We start from the raw sequence: 12,768 nt of genomic DNA, 5'->3' as shown, positions 1-12,768 counted from the left end.
ATTTGAAGAGAAGTTTTCCAAACACAAGATAAAGTTAGAAAAAGCCGACATATGTCCTTCAGGGTACAACAGGGAGATTATTCCTTTAGAAGGTATGGCCAGAATGAGAATTTTATTTAAGAACAGGCACACAGTGGGGAAAATGTATGTCACCACAAAGGGTTCAAGTCTTATGGGGTGGAAACATCAGAAGGAGTTAGGGATCACCCTAGACCCCAATAACAGAGAGCAAGTTTTACTGGTTGAACCCCCCAGAGTAGGCGAGGAACTTACTACTGAGTTTCGGGAAGTGTTCAATGAAAAACTGGGGGTGCTAAAGAACTACATGCACAAAATTAACATAAAAGAAGGGGCCGTGCTAGTGGTGCGCAAAACTCGTTCAATTCCTCTGCTCATGAGGGAACCATTGAAACTTGAACTAGAGAAACTGATCAGCCAAGGTGTCATCAAGGAAATTGAAAGTTCGGCATGGTTGGCCCCAGTGGTTATCACGGCTAAAGATTGTGGGAGGAACATAAGGCTATGTGTGGACTTGAGAGACTTAAATGCCAACATCCTAGTAGATAGATATCACCTACCTAGAATTAATGAGATGCTGAGTACCATTCAGGGAGCAAAATATTTTAGTGTCCTTGATCTCTCTTCGGCCTATTACCAAATACAACTCCATCCCGAGTCACAGCCATTGACAGCGTTCACGACACCTTATGGAAACTTTAAGTTTTTGCGGTTGCCATTTGGGTTGGCGTCCGCAGCTGCAGCATTCCAATGTGTGATGCAATATGTGCTCAAAGACTGTAATAAAACAATGTGTTTCCAGGACAATATTCTAATTTACGGAACGAGTGAAACTGAACATAATGACAACGCAAGAGTAGTCCTGGGAAAACTCAGGGAGGTGGGTTTCACCATAAAAGTGAGCAAGTGCAAACAAGGAGTAAGCACGGTTGACTACCTAGGTCATACCATCTCAGAGGAGGGCATCAAGCCAAAGTTTGACTTAGTTAATGCAGTGAGAGATGCACCCACTCCCTCAAACAAAGAAGAGATTTTGTCCTTCCTTGGTCTGGCGGAGTACATGGCAAAATTTATCAAGAACTTCGCCACAATGTCACCTCCCCTCAGAGAGTTGGTCAAAAAGGGCAACACCTTTGTCTGGGGAAAAGAACAAGAGATGGCATTGACCAACATAAAAAACGCAATCATCGAAGCACCATTCATAGGAAACTTTAACCCAGAAAAGGTTACTATAATATCAACTGATGCTAGCAATAAAGAAATTGGGGCCACTCTAGAACACAGGATAGATAACAAGGTGAAGGTGGTAGCCTTTGCTTCCAGGACACTCACAGGACCTGAGGCCAACTACTCTACAGTCGAGAAAGAGGCTCTAGCTGTCTATTGGGCCATTAAGCACTTTAAGTTCTATGTGTGGGGAGTTCCATTCGAAGTGCACACTGACGACAAGCCTCTGGCGTCGCTGTTCTCAACAAACAAATATGGAGAACATGACTCCACAAATTGCTAAATGGGTACTAGGTCTCCAAGGATTCAACTTCAGAGCGGCATATATGCCAGGGCAACAAAATAAAGTAGCAGACTTCTTATCCAGAGCTCCGATGGAAGGAGAAAGGGAAGAAATGAAGAAAGAAGATACAATATTGGAAGTGAGGCTTGCAGCGGTTGCAAAAGACCAATGGGATGCACATATGGAGCAAGATGAACATTTAAAGAAAGTCAAATCTTACATCGTTAAGGGTTGGCCAAGTAAATGCAAGGACCTGGATCCCGACATTCAACCCTATTGGAATGTGAGGGGTGACCTTTCTGTGGAGGGAAGATTTCTCCTCAAATCAGGGAAGTTGATACCTCCGAAGGGTCTAAGGAACCAAGTGATTGACCTTGCCCATGAAGGTCACTTGGGTTGTAGCCTCAGTAAAGCAAGATTGAGATCGGAGTACTGGTTTACTGCCATGGATCGTGAAATGGAAGACAAAGTACATGACTGCTACGCTTGCAGTCTAAGCGACAAGTCAAAAGTCACAAGGCACGCACCTTAAATTCGTGTGGAAGTACCAAGAGCTCCATGGGAAAAACTTGGGTTCAACATAGCAGGCCCTATTCACATGAGGGGTCCTCAGGAATGGTACTTGTTGGTGCTTATCGATTACTACTCAAACTGGATTACTCACAAGTTTGTCCAAAACATCAACACTAAATCATTGATCTCATTCTTAAGTGATGTATTCTCAAGAGAAGGCATTCCCACTATGATGATCACTGATAACGGCGTACAACTGGTCTCAGAGGAAATGAAAGAGTTTTTACAGGACAGTTCAATCATACACGTACGCACACCCTTGTATTGTCCCAAGGCAAATGGGAAGGTGGAAAGAGCGATTCGCATGTTGAAAGAGTGCATTCAACTAGCAGACAAGTCAGGGAAAAACATGGAGGAAGCAATCAGGGACATGTTATGGTCGTACCATACCACGCCGAACTTGACCACTAGACACTCGCCATTTGAGCTGTTGAGATGAAGAAAGGCAGGGTCCAAGTTATCTCCTAATTGGATGGGATGGAAGGAATTGATAGAGATTGATCAGGATGAGACCAGTAAGAAGATTGAATACAAACAAAATAAATATAAAGAATGGTATGACCGGAAGTGGGGGACCAAGGAGAGGAACTTTAGACAGGGGCAAAGTGTCTACATCAAGAAACCGGTAAAGATAGGCAGAAGTGGAGACAAGTTCTATGCCCCAGGTAAAATCAGGGAGGTCACAAAGAACGTGGTCATCCTGGAAGATGGCAAAATGTGGAGTCAGGACCGAGTGACAACTGTCAGGGAAAGCGTTACCAACCTAGGTGAAGGCACATCGGCTGACCAGGGTTCAAGGGACAAAGAGAGTCAGGTTAGGAAAGGGAATAGACTAAGAAGCTCACCTTTCTGGCACAACCAGTATAGCATGATGTGATGGCTGGTCCTCCTTTCCGTTGTTCTAATGTATTTGCCAGTGGTCTTCTGCGTAAGACCTTGTATTTACAGGTTGGTTCCTCATCCATGTTCGTCCCCTCATCCCTCTCTCCTCACCGACTCTTCCTTGTTCCTCCTAGGAAGGATGATGTGTTGTAACCTATCTCTTTGGACTCTCCCTCTCCCCGTTCTGTCCCCCCTCGTCCATACTGCCTTTTGGTACAGCCCTAGAACCTTCAGGTGAAGGCAGCCTTGGAACGTTGGCAATACCGCTTTGACCAGGGATCTGACAAGCTGGGGGCACCTTTGTTCTTTCAAGTGAATAAAAGAATTTGAACTGTCTTACCTTGTGTGGTGATTTACTACAAGCATACAAACATGCACCAAAAATCCTGCACCAATCCCCTTCAAGTGTGCATTTCCTGAAGGAAGCAACATTTTTGGATATAGTGTATCTCCTAGTGATGTGAAAGCTAGGACGCCTTCCCATAGCAATGGATTCACCTGTGAGTGGATGGTCTCACAACCTGACGCCTGTCAAAATGGGCAGTTGCAACTGGTTCATTGCCTCCCTTTTATAGAAGCTCCAGCTCCTTACATCCACAGAGTCTTCTCCACTGTACATTCCATATGGGTTGACTGTACAAAATGTTTATTTAAAACTGGTCTACTGTTTTTCCTTACAGCAGACACAGTTTATTCTGTTTCCTGGGCCTTCTTCCTCCCTCCCATGTCAGTTAGGAAGTTCAGACTAACAAGAAGCGTCCCTGGACAGTACCCGAACCCTTATGTACTTGTGTTTTTTGTCAATGGCTATCTTTCTTCACCCTTGGAGCAGTCCTTCAGTTCCAGAGTTTCCTAATAATCCTTATGACAATTCCTTTCCCAGTCTTCTATCAGGCAGATGGGAATGCATTCAGGAATCATATTTTCTTCTGACCCAACCATTTTTCTGTATAACAGTTTCTAGGGCAGAACGTAGCTGTGATTGGTGGCAATGTCTAACAAATCAAACTATAGTACAGTTTCCCCATCTATGTCCTACCAAAAGCTGAACCTGTTGGTATCTCAGAAAGGTGCTTTATTGAAAACGTTGTCCCAGAGTTCTTTGTGCAACGGCAAACAGAGATGGCAACCCTACATTTTCTGCAACATTATCCCCAGGCCTACCCAAATCCACCTTCGGCCACTCCACTCTTGCCTCCAAAGGACCTAATACATTCCACACACTCAATGACAGACCTGCTCCCCACTTCATGCTGAGAAACCCTCTGCTGTTTTTGGGATGTCACGTTTAAGCAAGGGGAGGACGCTTCATAGCTATTATACAGGGAGATGTGTTTTTGTGTTGGAGCAGCATCTTCTGGGAGTTCACAGTAAACCTCTTTGTATCTGGTCAGTTGGCCATCATTCCTCTGGGCGAATGATATGTGAACGAGGAATATTTGGCTACAAGCTACACGTGGCTCTCCCTTGATCCAGAAATAAATTTGGCCTTTGGCTGAGACTAAACTCTAGGCAGAAAATGCGACAACTTACAAAAGTTGTTTGAGTGTAGGTAAGCAAACTCCAAGGTATCTATTCATGTTGTCCTTTTAAATCGATCTAAATGCTGATGAATTGGAGTTTGAGGTTTTTCCCCATAAGTTAAAAGACGTTGCACTTTAAAATGCATGATTTTACTGAAAATGATTTTTTTTTAAACAGGGTCTTTCAGGTACATGTAACGTTTTTAATGTAGGTGGTAAAACATCCTACTTTCTAGACTTAAGCACTCGGCAGCTGTGACAATCTTTTTATGGATATTTTAAAGCTGGACTACTAAAGTGTTAAACCTGACTTATTAATTGCAGCGAGGCCTTACTTCTCTCTTAAACATAGGCGTTTAGAAATGGCACCAATATGTGTTGTTACGAGTGGTGAAAACATTTCTTGCATGCTTACATCTGAGATCTGACCTTTGTGACCGTCCCATAGTGTCAACCATGCAAATGTAATCAAAATATTTTTTTCTTCTGGAAGCACGCATGCATTTGAGACTTAATTAATTGGCCCCAGTCGCCGAGAGTTCCAAATACAAAAGATTCAAAGTCAAATTGTTTTTTTAAAAACTCGCTGAAAACATAGCAAAAATAGATGGATTTCCTACAGTAGCCATGTGAGATGGATATGCCTAGACACTGGTCCTGTAGCTCACTATGGTAGACGCCTCAAGAAGCTCCTCACTAATGTGGTATTGCAAGGCTGGATATATCTTTGGTTTCTTGTGTTCCCAGAGAGAGGGAGCATAGCCCAGAAGTTAGGACTAGACTGTTACGCTTTAGGGTTCCTGCAAGATTGAGCTGGACTTGGTTGGTCCCTCTCTGGAGTGGAACAGTGAGAGAAAAATGAAATGCACTGGAATATGAATCCAGGTAAGTACCAGTGACTGAGATTATTCTCAGTTCATTAACTCTACAACGTCAATACATTTATTAAAAGAGTCAAATCTATGTGCAGATGTTTGTGGTAGCCTATTAGACATTATAAGTTTGGTACCAGAATATCTTTGCCAGAATATCGTCTGTCATAAAGATCATGCCCTAAATGTTGTTTACATAACTTTTGCCTTGTTAGGTTTAATAATACGAAATTTAAACCGAATGAGATGATATATTTGTAGACGTTAATTACAATATTTATGACACATACTATTTCTGTAGACAATATCTGATATGCACCAAACTCTAAATAATCTGATAGTCTTGAATTGCGTCTCTTGATCTGTATTATATTTAGCTGATGGCATTTCTAAAAAGTTCTGTTTTCATGGGTTACCGAAAACTCTTGAGAATTGGTTCTGCTATCCGGTTCAGGTTAAGGGTTTTAGAGTGTGTGCCTTTGTACCCTTAGTGACCTGGCTCTGTGTTTCATTCTATTGAAGGTTCACTGGTTGATCAGCTTGAATAGCATTGGGAACAGGTCTCTGCCTAAGAAATAAAAAGTAGTCGGTTTCTGCAGGCGGTTAGGATCTGAACCTCAGCATGCTTTGTGGACAGTGCACAAGCCCTATATTTGACAGAGCCCAGGCCGATTACAGGACCCACGCAGGGCCCGTTAAGTAAAGTAACTTACTCCTTGTTGCAGAATGCAATGCAGCAGTGGCAAGGTGTTGGTTCTGTGGACGAAATGCCTAGTCCAGAATGTGAGGGCAATGCGTGGGGTTAATCAACACTGGAGATGATGTGTTGATCTTCTCCACGTGCTGTTGGTGATGCATTGATCCAGATATTTGTGATTCCGGAGGTGCTGCGACAGTGCAGAGTGCAGTACGCCAGGTCCAGACCTCACAGTGGCGGTGATGCATTGATCCTGATGTCGCAGCATGCGACAGATAGGTGTCTGATTGGTGCAGAGATGTTGAAACGCAGGTTCTGGCAGATGCAGCACTTTAAAATCTCACTGAAGGGCCCAGGACCAGATTGACACCACTTGGTATAGCAAGACTTACAGCCAGTAAAGTCCAGGTGCTGGAATGAAGTTGAAAGGTGAAGTGTTTGATATCCTTAAGACTTTAGAAACCGGAGGCAAGCAAACAAGCCCTTGGAGAAACTTACGTCCTTAGGATGTAGAGAGCAAGTCCAGTCCTTCTCACTTTCAGGCAAGGCTTGGCTTGGCAGGCCAACACAGCAAAGCAGTTAGCAAAGTGGCAGTCCCTCCTACAGCAAAGCAGCTCTTCTTCCTGGCAAAATGTCCTTAGTTCCAGCAGTATTCTGAGTACATGGTGTCTGAGATCCAGTACTTATGCCCATTTTTGTCTTTGAAGTAGAGAGGCTTCACAGAACACTCTTTGTAGTGGTTAAGATCCTGCCCTTCTCTGGCTCCAGACTCACTACAGGGATAAATGCAACCCTTTGTGTGGTGACAGGACACAACTCTTTCAGGTAGAAGTGTCAGCTCCTCCCCCTCATCCTGCTCGGACAGACTCATCAACATGCAGATGACCACTCAGGCATACCTACCCTTCCTTTGTGTGTGGCTGTCTAGTGGGAATGCAGGGAGCCAGCTGTCACCCACCTCAGATGTGTATGCCAGAGACAGGTAGAAGGCACCAAATTATTTCAGTAATAAAATGCCAACTTTCTAAAAGAGTCATTTTCAGAACTCCAATCGAAAACCAACTTTATAAAAAGATGTGCTTTAAAATTGTAAGTCCAGAAACACCAATGGGTCCATTAGGATGTCAGGCGGTGGCACCACCGCGATGTTTGCGGGGCGGAAAAACAGCTTCCTCCGCCCACTAGCTGCAGAAGTCACGTCCGCCATATTACGATAGGTAAACACAGATCATTTCCCATCCGCCGCGAAGCGCCGCGCACCGCCAACAAAGTGCACCCGGCACCGCGGCGGTGAGAGCCAATCCAGACACACCGCCGTGCGGAATGACGTCCGCCCCGCTCCACATATTAGGATAGCCAAAACAAGTTGACGCACCGCAGCGGAGACCCCGCTTAGCCTGAGCAGGCAGAAACTGGATGGCGGAGCGTGACAGACGAGACCCGTACCTGAAAGCCATGAACCCAGCCCCCCATATGCATCCGGTGATGTTCCTCCTCCAACACTTAGGAGAAGTGTGGCTCAGGGGTTAGAGGCGGCAGACCTGGAGCCTGAGTTCGGCCCTGGACCAGGGTTCAATTCCCCGCCTCGGCGGGTCTTGGGCTCAATAATTCCACGGACTCGATAATTCTCGCTCCGGTGCCTTCTCGACTCACGGGTTCACACTCTGCGACTCTGGGCAATAGCTTGCTTAATCTCCACATCGGCCCCTCGCGGTGGGATGCCTGGCTTTCACCTTGTGGATACCCTGCCAGGGTTATCTCACAGGGGAATACCAGGACGGGTTCCCTAAGCAAGCGCGGAGATGCCCCAGGGTAAGTCATGCGCTATATAAGCTTCATAAATTTACACTACCGCCAGATGGGCCGCCGCGGACGCCGCCGCAAGTAAGCTACTACATGACCATTCTAACACAACACACAGGCATGCACAGGGTCCAATCACCACACAGACACCCAGCTGGGGGTCACAACATATCCACAAGGACACACACACATCACCCACCTGACAACATGGCACCGCTCATCTTCCGGACACAAATCCTCCGTCGACCAGCAGCACCATCCCGTTCCCGGTCATGTCACCGCAGCGGTCCACACATGCGCAATATGCAGAAGACAGGGCCACTCCAAGGCATGGGCAGGGCGCAAACAACACAGGGATACACCACCTCAAATCACACTGCAACGCACCCCACCAAGTCACAGGCCAGGTGCCCATCCCGTGCACTCCCATGCACACCAACAAGCACTGCAACAACAAGCACAATACACACTCACTGCACCACACAACACACAACCAGGTAGACAGACACTGCAGCAGTAGCTGACAAGGATCAAAAATCATCAGTGCCACACACACAGAAGGCACACAATCCTAGCCAGCACATACACACACACACACAAACACACACCCTGAGTGTAGCCACAAACACACCACACACACAGGGTTGCCACCAAACATGCATGCACAACAACAACAACAACAACACAAACACTACAGGAACACATACAAAACTCCAACACAAACATACATACCCTGTCAGCCATACTGGGGAAAGGCAAAGGGAACCCTCACACAACATGAGCACAGAACATGAGCATTCAGGGACAAAACACACACACCAAAACACATATCACACAACCCACACTGCCATTTCAAAGCAAACACAGAGGCACACTAAACACCAATCAACAAACGACACAGGACAACAGGGAATGCACATCAGGCAATGGCAGGGCCACATACATACAGCACTGCATGCACAACAAGCAGTGTGTGTATAACAAGCACAAAAGCTGCACACATACATGATTAACACAACCACATCACACACCCCACAAACCTGCACAGCACAAATACCACAGGTACAATAGCCATCACAGATTATACCATCATCAGGTACAGTATGGACAGAAGACCCTGTCACCGCTGTGTAAAAATATGAGGCCTGCTAAGAGCTTGGCAATGTTGAAGTGAGACATAGAGCATGGTGCACAGCCAATCAAATGCCAACACCAAAAGTACTTAATTCAGCAATGACACCGACAAAACACACAACAGGAGTAACTGTATTATTCACATATTGCTCAGATGTAGCAGTACAACAATAGTAGTCAACAGCAAGGCACAAAATGATGATCAAATGCAAGATTACATGCACAGTTCAAATACAAACAGGGAGGCCAGTGTCCATGGCAGGTGAGACAGCAAGTACATGAGAGGCTACACAGGGGTGAGTACAGCACAGCAGAGCAACAGGGCCAGTGTCCATGGCACAGGGGAGAGGCCAACACAGCAGAGCAACAGGGCCAGTGTCCATGGCACAGGGGAGAGGCCAACATAGCAGAGCAACAGGGCCAGTGTCCATGGAAGGTGAGACAGCAAGTACATGAGAGGCTGCACAGGGGTGAGTACAGCACAGCAGAGCAACAGGACCAGTGTCAATGGCAGGTGAGACAGCAAGTACATGAGAGGGTGCACAGGGGAGAGTACAGCACAGCAGAGCAACAGGGCCAGTGTCCATGGCAGGTGAGACAGCAAGCACATGAGAGGCTGTACAGGGATGAGTACAGCACAGCAGAGCAACAGGGCCAGTGCCCATGGCACAGGGGAGAGGCCAACACAGCAGAGCAACAGGGCCAGTGCCCATGGCACAGGGGAGAGGCCAACCCAGCAGAGCAACAGGGCCAGTGTCCATGGAAGGTGAGACAGCAAGTACATGAGAGGCTGCACAGGGGTGAGTACAGCACAGCAGAGCAACAGGACCAGTGTCCATGGCACAGGGGAGAGGCCAACACAGCAGAGCAACAGGGCCAGTGTCCATGGCAGGTGAGACAGCAAGTACATGAGAGGCTGCACAGGGGAGAGTACAGCACAGCAGAGCAACAGGGCCAGTGTCCATGGCAGGTGAGACAGCAAGTATATGAGAGGCTGCACAGGGGAGAGTGCAGCACAGCAGAGCAACAGGGCCAGTGTCCATGGCAGGTGAGACAGCAAGTACATGAGAGGCTGCACAGGGGTGAGTACAGCACAGCAGAGCAACAGGGCCAGTGTCCATGGCACAGGGGGGAGGCCAACACAGCAGAGCAACAGGGCCAGTGTCCATGGCACAGGGGTGAGTACAGCACAGCAGAGCAACAGGGCCAGTGTCCATGGCAGGTGAGACAGCAAGTACATGAGAGGCTGCACAGGGGTGAGTACAGCACAGCAGAGCAACAGGGCCAGTGTCCATGGCACAGGGGAGAGGCCAACACAGCAGAGCAACAGGGCCAGTGTCCATGGCACAGGGGTGAGTACAGCACAGCGGAGCAACAGGGCCAGTGTCCATGGCACAGGGGAGAGGCCAACACAGCAGAGCAACAGGGCCAGTGTCAATGGCAGGTGAGACAGCAAGTACATGAGAGGCTGCACAGGGGAGAGTACAGCACACAGAGCAACAGGGCCAGTGTCAATGGCAGGTGAGACAGCAAGTACATGAGAGGCTGCACAGGGGAGAGTACAGTAACCCTGGGCGTAGTAGGCGTAGTGGGGCTACGCGAAGCTACGCGAAGTGGACCAGAAACTACGTCCACCTACGCACTTCGCGTAGCCCCACTACGCGCCACCCGCCTCCCTCTTGCCCTCGCTAAATACTACCCGCCTCCCTCCCGCCCTCCCTAAATACTTAAATAATGTTTTTAAAAAGAATAAACACCACTTACCTTGTCGGCTGTGTCTCCGGGGCTCCCTCTGGTAACCGCGCCGCCATGTTGGATACTAATGGAAATGGGCATGCGCTGGCGGCCGCGCATGCGCATTAGTATCCAACATGGCGGGGCGGTTACCAGAGGGAGCCCCGGAGACGCAGCCGACAAGGTAAGTGGTGTTTATTCTTTTTAAAAACATTATTTAAGTATTTAGGGAGGGCGGGAGGGAGGCGGGTGGTGGGCAACTTCGCTACGCCCACGGAGTGGGCGTAGTAAATGGCGAAGTAGGCAACACTACGCCCACTCCGTGGGCGTAGCGAAGTACTACGCCCAGGGTTAGAGTACAGCACAGCAGAGCAACAGGGCCAGCAACACACCCAGGTCGCAAACAATGGTCTTGACTAGCACACCTGTGTGGGGCACAGGCGTATGAGGGTGTTGACAACTCACTCCTGGCTGTCATGCGGACTGGGACCTGGCTGTATTTTGGGGACCGCAGGCCTACTTGACTGGGGTGACAGAGGCCCATGTGATGTGGTAATTACAGAGGGCCTGCAAGGTGGAGGGCTGTGTGGACCAGGTGGCATAGTGGCACGTGGAGGTGGAGTCATGCACACGCCTGACACAGTGTGGGTGGTAGAGGTTGGAGGGGTGCCCTTCCACTTTTTGGGAACATGCAATGGCTTCCCTGTCTTGGGGTTGATGGGATGTGGTGGTGACACCACAGGCACACACACCAACTGTCCCGCATCTGGTTCAAACACTGGCACTCCCTCTGGTGATGTGCTGGATCCTGCAGAACGCTTTGTCTGGCTACACCTCTGGACAACCTTACCCTCTCTGGAAGGTGTACCTCCTACAGTGCCCACCTTCCCACTCCCCCCAGGGGTGGTGTCTACAGTGCCCTCCTGTCCCTTCTTGCCAGGGGTGGTCACAACACTGCCCTCCTTTTCCTGACTCACTGGGCTGGTCACAACAGGGACCTCCTTTGCCTTAATCACTGGGCCGGTCACAACACTGACCTCCTTTGCCTTAATCACTGAGCTGGTCACAACACTGACCTCCTTTGCCTTAATCACTGGGCTGGTCACAACAGGGCTTCCCTCTGCCCCAATCACTGGGCTGGTCACAACAGGGCTCTTCTCTGCCTCAATCACTGGGCTGGTCACAACAGGGCTCTCCTCTGCCTCAAATACTGGGCTGGTCACAACAGGGCTCTCCTCCACCTGCCTCGATGGACTTTGATTTGGGGTTGATGTGGTGGGTGGTTGTGTCCCTGTGCTCTCCCCAGGTGTACCCATGACATGCCACACATCCTCTGTGGGCATAGGAGAGTCAATTTCTGGTTATGCCTCTGCAGCATGTGAGCCTGATGTCTGCCACAATGATCTTCTGGCATTGCTCTTCTGTGACTTTCTCTTGTCTGTGCATATTGGGGGGGCCCTGCTCTTCTTTGGGGATGGAGTCTGTGGACGGGATTGTTTGGTTTGGGTCTGACATGTGCTCCTAGTGTTGTATCGTTTAGGTGACGTAGTTGCAAAGTGGTCACTGTCATCTGATGTGGCCACTGAATGGCTGGTCGTCACAGGCACCTGAGCTGCTATGGGAGCATGTGCCTGTTGGAGGGCTGACGTGACTGTGTATGACAACGCCTGGACTGTACGGTGTAGCCCACCCACGTCAGAGCGTATGCCCTCCATGAATGCAATCACCTGGCCTAATTTGTTCTCATTGGCACTGAAGGCATTGAGCAGGGCTGTCTGGCCCACGCAAAGTTGCCGCAGGAGCTCTACGCACTCTGCACTGAGGGCAGCAGGGGGGACAGGTGCAGGGGCAGCGGTGCCATGTGTGACTGTCACTCGTCCCCTCTTAGTAACACGGATATGGCCAGCACCAGAGGAAGTGGATGGGAGGCTGGGCACTGGCCGCTGGGTGTCAGATGCTGCAGCAGACTCCCCATCCCCTATGCCTGCTAACATGGATGCATCCCCGCTGGCATCAGATGAA

The sequence above is a fragment of the Lissotriton helveticus genome, chromosome 9 (assembly GCF_964261635.1).
Source record: "Lissotriton helveticus chromosome 9, aLisHel1.1, whole genome shotgun sequence".
Taxonomy (NCBI): domain Eukaryota; kingdom Metazoa; phylum Chordata; class Amphibia; order Caudata; family Salamandridae; genus Lissotriton; species Lissotriton helveticus.
Note: the sequence above shows the minus strand (reverse complement) of the source record.